Source organism: Bombus vosnesenskii, unplaced genomic scaffold (genome assembly GCF_011952255.1).
Source record: "Bombus vosnesenskii isolate JDL3184/JDL3185 unplaced genomic scaffold, Bvos_JDL3184-5_v1.1 scf7180000015757, whole genome shotgun sequence".
Lineage (NCBI taxonomy): Eukaryota > Metazoa > Arthropoda > Insecta > Hymenoptera > Apidae > Bombus > Bombus vosnesenskii.
The window spans coordinates 6,965-16,737 of record NW_022884135.1 but is presented as its reverse complement, the minus strand read 5'-3'; the positions used below and the strand labels follow the sequence as shown (position 1 = coordinate 16,737).

At 43.9% G+C, this 9,773-nt stretch overlaps 1 pseudogene; it reads left to right on the top strand.

Annotated features, from left to right (window-relative positions):
- Positions 1–5,831: 5,831 nt before the first annotated feature.
- Positions 5,832–9,400, top strand: LOC117241361 (annotated as a pseudogene).
- The last annotated feature ends 373 nt before the right edge of the window (positions 9,401–9,773 follow it).

Genomic DNA, 9,773 nt, shown 5'->3' with positions numbered 1-9,773 from the left:
ATTGCATAACGACAACGTGTAACCCAAACGAAGATTCGTTTCACGCTCCTAACCCTAATTCTAATGTAAAGACGTAATGTAAAGATGTAAATATATGTTTATACTTATATGTAACTCTCCAAATTGATTGATTGAAATATATATATATATATTTTTTAATTAAATATATATATTAAATATATATTAAATATATATATATATATATATATATATATATTTTTCCTGGCGTTTCAATTATTTTCCCCTTTTGTAGTTATTCTTATTTCGTGGTTTATTTAGAATTGTGTCGTCTTTACATTAGAATTAGGGTTAGGGGCGTGAAACGAATCTTTGTTTGGGTTACACGTTGTCGTTATGCAATGGAGAGGACATTGACTAGTGCAAATACGATTATTATAGAACCGGACAAGTAACCGCGGTAGTTAGGTGCTCGAGATACTAATGACAATGATCCTAGGTTCAATAACGAATCCGCGGTCGACGGGATGATAGATGAACGTACTCACAAAATCTAAGTCGGACGCGTAATATTCACTGATCGTAAAGAATTACTCCTTTCATCAATGAGATCGCGAGAGAGAATGCCTTTCCCGTCCCGATGATGCCACAGAGGAAAACTATAACGGGATGTGTCTAAGGATACGAGATCATCGGATTCGTCGAGAAAAGCCTTCGTTCAGAAAGTAAGGGAAATTGGCGTTGCTGCTAATTGGTCAATCTCCATATCGGTGGTTAGAAAAAGATGCCAGCCGCCCTCGAGGGAAAGTTGCTAGTGGGAGACGCCGCTCGTTGAAAAATATGTCTCCCCTATCTTCCCGTAGTTGGGACTGAGACTGTTTGTCTGTTTGAAGGACTTTAGTTAACTAAACCTTAAGATTTATAACGGGCCCTCGGGCTAGCCGAACATGTACTGCGGAGACGCATCGACATCTGGCAATCATCTTCCTCGAAGAATAGGGTCTGCGCGTGGCGAGCCACGGGACAGAAACCGTTGGAATGTTTACTGTCGCGTGTCGCCACGAATATTTGTTTTAAGGAGAGCTATAGAATTACTCCATACCTTCGTTAGAGAAAGCGTTCATCCCGTGACCGCGGCTACGTTCGGCGACTGACTGTCGCCTCGAGCCCAAGCTCATTATCAACACTCACGAACAATTATAATCGGGTTGAATAACTACAATTGTTAAATTACAGCTATAGTAGATTCTAGGTTACAATGTTGCGGGATTATCCAAAATTCCAAAGTCTCCGGTGTTCTTTCATCTCCGACATATATATATATATATATCATACATAAATATTTAAAAGAAAAAATAATAATAAGGAACCTCTGATGGAAATACCTCCGCAAACATTGTTCGAACGTCGATCACCGAAACCTAGGGAAACAACAGGAAAGGGAAAACATCAAAATCGCAAAAACAAACATAAGCGTACCCCCAGCGGACCACCACCCCGTGGGGGATGGCATTATAAATAAGCAAAGCAACGTAGAGCAGCACAATAATTATCATTATCATCCTGGTGAATACTTTTATTACATTATTCTTTGCTCATTATTATTCTGGTAAACATTCTTATTACGCTCATTATTCTTCGCTCATTATTATAGTGATCATTGTTATTACCGTTCATTATTCTTTGTTCATTATTATTGCGATCTTCGTTATTACGGTTTATAATTATTTTGTTCACTCTTTGTTAATTGTATTGTTACTATGTTCGTTATTGCGCTCATTTTTAGAAATTTTGTATAGTATTTTGCGCTCCGGGGTCTTTAGTTTTTCGGTCAAGAAAAGAGAGCCGCGACTAAGTAAAAAGAAAATTTTATCTTTGAACGCGCATTGTAATTGCGGTATTAATCCAGGTAGTAAATTGTTCTGTCCGTATCGAAATAGATAAATAAAGTAGACGTTGATAGTAAACTATATTCGAGTTCAAGTAATAAACCCAGTAAAACCTTCGACGACCAACGGAGCAGCTGAGGTAAATGGCGCCAGACAGCGCCTACTCCTCAAGGTAAGAAAATTAATTTTGAGAATTTCCTTCTTCTCCGATAATTTCGTTGCCCTCGAGAATCGAATTAGAACTTCGTATCATCGGTCTCGTTTTATTTTCGCGGACGCTTTCGAAGATAGAATCATTATTCAAACTTTAAACAAAAGAGTTGTCCGCTGTGTCGGCTTGTGCGAACGGTGTTTTCAGCTACTGAAACATCCACTGATCTTCGCATTCTTCCTCCCATCGTTGGCAAAATATTGCCCGTCTTTGGGCAAGGCTTGCGAAATCACACAAATCCCGCACAGGAAGGACTATTAAATACATCGTCGGGGTCAATCGAAAATTAAGAGCTATACCGGCGTTGCTATTAACCGATTTTCTTGCCATCGTTGCATGCGATTATAAGAGAGAAATAGCAGAACAATTTCCCTTCGGAAATTTAACCAAAGGATCGTTGGCTGTGTTGGTTTGTGCAAACGGTGTTTTCGATTATCAAAAACACCCGTCGATCTTCGCATTCCTCCTCCCACTGTTGGTAAAATACTACCCGTCTTTGGGCAAGGCTTGCGAAATCACACGTGTCCCACACAGAGAGGATCGTTAGATTCATCCTCGATTATTAAACTCAAAAGGCAAGAAAATCGTGGTAACAGAATCCATCGTAGTAAATGATTTGAGTTTCGGTTCTAACGGCAAACTACTACAGCGAAATTAAAAGAGAAGAAGAAGTCAAACGTAAAAATAAATTTATATAAAACAACGAAAAATCTCACATTCCTATCCAATCCAGCAGCGCTAAAATATATGTATCCGGCTAATAAAATATATATATAAACGTAATAATCTAAGCAATCCTACATTCAAATAAAAATCCGCTCAATGAGGACAAATATTTATTGTTCACAGCTTTAATCCTCTCCCGTGCCAGTATCCCTGCACATAGCAGGTTAGCCGAAAGTGGAATTCGTTTACCAGTTGCATTAAGCGTCAGTTAACGCTACCCATTAAACGAAAAAATAATAAAAGTAAAATATTTTGAAATAGTCTTTAGACTATTTCCGGTGGCAGCAACTACCGTATTAATTAGAAATCTAAATCAGTATTACATACACAATAATATCATTTCAATTTATCTCCCTTCAGATTAAACTCAAACTCAACAAAAAAAAAATTTTCAGTAAAATTTAAATTTAAAATTTGAACGATGTCAATAAGCTAATACGTAACAATTGCATTTGCAGTGCAAAATGGAGTTCAACGAGCGCTTAAACGTCGAAATATCCCCAACGGGAAGGAAATGACGGCTAGATTTCATCGAAATCAAGGAAATCTTCGCGATTTGTGAGCTATTTTGCTTGTTTCTACGCTTAAACGGTAGTGCATTGCATTAGCAGTGTAAAATGGTGTTCAACGAGCCCTTAAACGTCGAAATATCTCCAACGGGAAGGAAATGACGGCTAGATATCATCGAATTCGACGAAATATTCGCGATTTGGGAGCTATTTCGCTTGTTTCTACGCTGAAACGGTAGTGCATTACATTTGCACTGTAAAATGGGGTTCAACGAGCGCTTATACGTCGAAATGTCTCCAACGGGAAGGAAATGACGGCTAGATTTCATAGAAATCGACGAAATCTTCGCGATTTGTGAGCTATTTTGCTTGTTTCAACGCTTAAACGGTGTGCATTACATTTGCAGTGTAAAATGGAGCTCAACGAGCTGTTAATCGTCGAAATATCTCCAACGGGAAGGAAATGACGGCTACATTTTAGCAATATCGACGGAATCTTCGCGATTTGTGAGCTATATTGCTTGTCTCGACGCTTAAACGGTAGTGCATTACATTTGCAGTGTAAAATGGAGTTCAACCAGCGCTCAAACGTCGAAATATCTGCAACGGGAAGGAAATGACGTCTACATTTCTTTGAAATCGACGAAATCTTCGCGATTTGCGAGCTATTTTGCTTGTCTCGACGCTTAAACGGTAGTGCATTACATTTGCAGTGTAAAATGGAGTTCAACCAGCGCTCAGACGTCGAAATATCTCCAACGAGAAGGAAATGACACTTTGTTTTCATCAAAATCGACGAAATCTTCGCGATTTGGGAGCTATTTTGCTTGTTTCCACGCTGAAACGATAGTGCATTACATTTGCAGTGTAAAATGGAGTTCAGCGAGTGCTTAAACGTCGAAATATCTCCAACGAGAAGGAAATGACAGTTAGTTTTCGTCAAAATGGACGAAATCTTCGCGACTTGCGAGGTATTTTGCGTGTTTCGACGCTTAAGCGGTAGTGCGTTAGATTTGCTGTGTAAAACTGAGTTCAACGAGCGCTTATACGTCGAAATGTCTCCAACGGGAAGGAAATGACGGCCAGATTCCATCGAAATCGACGAAATAATCGCGATTTTCCTGCTATTTTGCATGTTTCGACGCTGAAACGGTAGTGCATTACATTTGCACCGTAAAATGGGGTTCAACGAGCGCTTATACGTCGAAATGTCTCCAACGGGAAGTAAATGACGGCTAGATTTCATAGTGTTACGCCATGCGGCTTGCCATTGATCATATTCTTCACTGTCGGTCGCGGCACTATAATGTCGCAGACGGATCGTCGCGGCTGACCGGCAAAACAAACATTGTAGTAGCAAGCGCATGGTTCATTAAGCAGAGCGACCTCCAGAAACGTCGATTCGTGGCCGTTATTTTATCTGGCGTAAAAGAATGTGGCGTGATCCGAAGGTAGTGGGAGTCGCCTTCCAGAAAGAATCAGAACGTTTCGAGAAGCCAAACAGTCTAGACATATCTTGTATCGCGCATTACATAGTCACATTTCTTTTTGTTTTCCATTTATATCTTTCGAGTTAATAAGTTGTTGCAATAAATATTAATTTAGTTGTGTTAATTCTGTGAAATTTCATTGAACTACCCTTATTATCATAACCGAAATAAGGGCATCGATCAGTTCGTGGCGTCGATTGTTTAATCGTAACGAGAACTTACAACTCTCGTTGACGTGATATCTCGCGATCGCGTCTCTCTGCGAATGATCGAAACATTTTGGTCCTTCGTGCCGGATCACGTGCCAGTGAAGAGTGCACTTACCAGTGACCACACAGTGCCACGTGACTTTATCAAAACCAGCAGCGGAAGCAGGAGCATCCACTACAGCGAAGCCAGTGACGTCAGGCGCGTCATCTTCGAAGAAGCACATCCCATTGGCAAAGGAACGCAACGACGCAGCCTTCTGTCGCAGCTGGACAATCATCAACGCAACGAATTTCACAACTTAACATACACGCGACCTCACGCCGCACGACAGTAAGGTAAGCTCGTTCCTTATTTCAACCATCTCCTATCCTCGGCAACGATGACGAGCGAAGACCAACTCATCTCCCTGCGTCGGAGACGAGGCTATTGTAGCGGCCGATTCACATATTTATCGAATCGACTGGACGAGTACGAGCAATCTGAGAGTCAGCAAAATTCCTTATTAAAGAATTACGAGAAACAACTGACCGAAGTTGTGAGTCAATTCGAAGCGATTCAACTCGAATTAGAAGTATTGGACGAGGAGTAACAAGCGCGCGGCTTCGAAATAAGGGATCAGTACGTCGCGGTAGACACAAGGCTACAAAATCTTCTGAGGAACGCGCAAACAGCTTCGCCGTTGACACCCATAACCCCCCCAACCTGTTCATCATCCGCAAGTTTAAATCCGATATCCATTAAATTACCAGATCTTCGGCTCCCTACCTTTGACGGAAGCTTAGAAAAATGGAACACGTTTTATGATACCTTTTCCTCCACAATCGATAAAAATCCTCGTCTCACTGACATACAGAAATTCCATTACCTGCAGTCCGCCCTGCAAGGAGAAGCAGCCGATTGTTTAAACGCGTTACCCCTTAGTAATGTAAACTACAGTCAGGCTATAGCCGTTCTCAAGGAAAGTTTCGAATGTCCACGATACACAGCTTTCAGTCACTGCATGGCAATAATTGATTATCCAAGGATAACCAAGGAATCTCCAACGGAATTAAGGCGCTTAGTCCACACATTTAAACAACACATATATGCATTGAACAAATTAGGAGAATCCTACCCCGATACCAGTGCTATGCTCAACAGCCTCATCTTCTCGAAAATACCACTAAGTATCCAAAAGCAATGGGAAATGACGCTGCCCAATAACGAGGTGCCTCCGTACATTCATTTACTAAACTTCCTAGAGAGATTAGCACGAAGCTCCAGACCGATCACCACAGTCAGACAAACAAGAGAATCACTGGAACAAACTACTCCTGTCCGTCAACGCGCATCACGAGGGCATGCACTTACGGCGACACAGGTTACTCCAACATGCCCCACCTGTCAAGGACCACACCCCATTTGGAGATGTGACACCTTCAAAACCAAATCCCTTCGCGAACGCATTCGGGAGGTCAGAAGGGCATCACTATGCCTCAACTGCCTCGGGAAATGGCACACAACGAAGCATTGTTTCGCAGGATCATGTCGCGTATGCGGAGAACGACATCATACAATGCTGCATAGGACAAAACGCCATTCAGGGTCTCGTTCCAGCACGTCCAGCCCGAAATCTTCCCCATCAAATAGCCGATCCATAACACCTTCTTTGCCACCCTACGTATCACTCACTCGTCGCAAAAGGCACACAACAGACCACAGATCGGAAACACCACGAACAGCCGCGTCTCCAAGTCCACCGCCCAGTGACAAACGAACACACAACCAATGACGCCGACGATCGACGACTCCGTTCATGACCGAACATATCAAACCAATAGCATCCGAATTACTGGCCAATGATCTAGTCATCACAGCGCAGATTAATATTTTGAATGATAAACAGCAACCAATCCGTTGTCGAGCGTTGCTCGACACCGGATCCAGTATGAACTTCATTACCGAGGAATTAGCGAAATCGTTAAGGATAAGGCAAAACAAATGTTCGGTCCCGATCGGAGCTCTAGATACCTTGACAACGACCTCTAAGCGACACATCACGGCCACGATCACTTCCACTGACGGTACATACACGCGGACATTAACGTTCCTTATCATTCCAATCATATCAACCCTAATTCCCAGCGAACCCATCGATCGTTCGACACTTGAGATACCAAAAAATCTCAAATTGGCCGATCCACGATTTCATTTACCAACTCCGATAGATGTACTATTAAGCTCAGGTTCAACACTCGCGTCGATGTGTGTGGGACAAGTCAACCTCACGCAGCCAGACGAGCCTGGACTGCGTCTGCAAAAGACGCGATTCGGATGGGTAATCGGGGGGAGTCCAACTTCCCAAACCGCTACAAACATATTTCACACATCCACGACGACTTTACAAGCAGACCCCGCGCGGTTTTGGGAAATCGATGAAGGACCCTCAATTAAACATATCTCAGAGGCAGATCGACGATGCGAAGAACACTTCCAAGCCCACACCCGACGCACCAGCGAAGGACGATACATCGTCGCTCTACCTTTCAACGATCAGCTTCAGTCACTCGGATCCTCTAAAACGCTGGCGAGTAAACGACTCGCCTCACTCAATCGCCGATTCCAGCACGACAAACGCTTCGAATCAGAATATCGAACGGTAATACAGGAATACCTGGCGTTGGGACACATGACGAAGGTCAATGACAACCACTCCGACCACAACGGATACTATTTACCCCATCATGGCGTGACCAAAGCATAGAGTCAAACCACCAAACTCCGTGTAGTTTTCGACGGATCGGCACCAAGCACTACCGGAACCTCCTTAAACGATACACTTCACACAGGACCCAAGTTACAGGAAGATTTATTTTATATATTAATTAGATTCCGCGCTCATCAATACGCACTCACCGGCGACATCGAGGAAATGTATCGGCAATTCCTCGTACGACCAGAGGATCGGAAATATCAAAGGATATTATGGCGCAGCGCGAGTGGAGAAACAGAAACATATGAGCTTAACACTGTAACGTTCGGTTTATCCGCAGCCCCAACGGCCGTGTTTGGACCCAACTTTTAACCGCAAAATGGAAAGTCGCCCCACTCAAGTGCCAGACCATTCCTCGGCTCGAGCTGAGCGGAGCACTCCTTCTTACGTCCCTGATGTCGACAATACAACAAGACCGATTCCACTATCGTCCTCCATTGGCTCAATACATCACCTCACACCCTTAAAACATTCGTCGCTAACAGAGTCTCCGAAATTCAAACAAAAACCAGCATCCGCGATTGGCGCCACGTTCCTACCGACGACAATCCCGCGGACTTAATATCACGCGGCCAAACACCCGAAGAGTTTCTGCGCCCAACCATCTGGCAGCACGGTCCTGCATGGCTCTACCAGTCGGAAGGCTATTGGCCGACATGGGCGCTAACACCGCAAATTGAAGTACCGGAGCAGAAGGGGGCGATTTGTCCGTCCACAAACCCCGCCGATTACTGTTTGTTGCAAAGGTATTCATCCTGGCCCAAGTTGATACGAATCATAGCTCGTTGCCTCCGTTGGAAACAGAAAAGGAACCGAGCGGCACCACTAACCGTTACTGAATTACGCATAACGCACAATAAACTGATAAAATTGTTGCAAAACATCCATTTCTCCACACTCCAAGGAAATTCGCACACTCCAAAAAGATCGGAACGCGGCGATAAAGGGTAAGCTCACGCGACTCAATCCGTTCATAGACAAGGAAGGAATATTGCGAGTCGGGGGTCGACTCAGTCATTCGTCGATGACCTTCGCCCAGAAACATCCCATAGTATTACCTAAGTCATCCGTTACAGCACGCATCATAGACCACAAGCACAAGATCCACATGCATTCCGGAACGCAGGCTACGTTATACGCAGTAAGACAAAGATACTGGCCCGTTGACGGTCGAAGTCAAGTATGGCGGGCGATCAAAGGCTGCGTCCGCTGCTGCCGCGCTCAACCACCGCCGGTAGAATACGTGATGGGTAATCTGCCGGAGGCGCGAGTAACGGAATCTCGCCCATTTACAAACGTCGGCGTCGATTACTGCGGGCCGTTCCACATCAAGGAAAAACGAGATCGTAACCGTCGTCAGATAAAAGTATACGTAGCCATTTTCGTATGCCTAGCAATTAAAGCGGTACACATCGAGCTCGTTGACGATCTCACTAGCGAAGCCTTCATCGCCGCTCTTCGCAGATTTATCGCTCGACGAGGCTATTGCTCCACCATCCATTCTGATAACGGCACCAACTTCAGAGGAGCAAGCAACGAATTACGAGAGCTTCACGATTTATTACAATCGGACGATCACAAGGAAAAAGTAACCGCATTTTTAGCCGACAAACAAATCGAATGGCGCTTCATTCCCCCTCATTCGCCGCATTTCGGTGAGCTATGGGAAGCAGCGGTGAAGTCATTTAAACGCCACCTCAGGCGTGTAGCCGGCAACGAGTTACTCACCTCTGAACAATTGAATACTCTTATCATAGAAATAGAAGCAGTCCTCAATTCCCGCCCGCTAACTCCTATCTCCACCGATCCAAATGATCTCCTAGTCCTCACTCCCGGACATTTTCTCATTGGCGATTCACTAATGTGCTTACGTGATCGAGATTTCAGAGACATTCCATCGAACCGACTCTCCAGATGGCAGCATATCCAACAGCTTAAACAACATTTTTGGAACCGCTGGCATAAGGAGTATTTGAACGAGCTAACCAACCGCAATAAGTGGAGGAAGGGTGGACACGGCATCCAAAA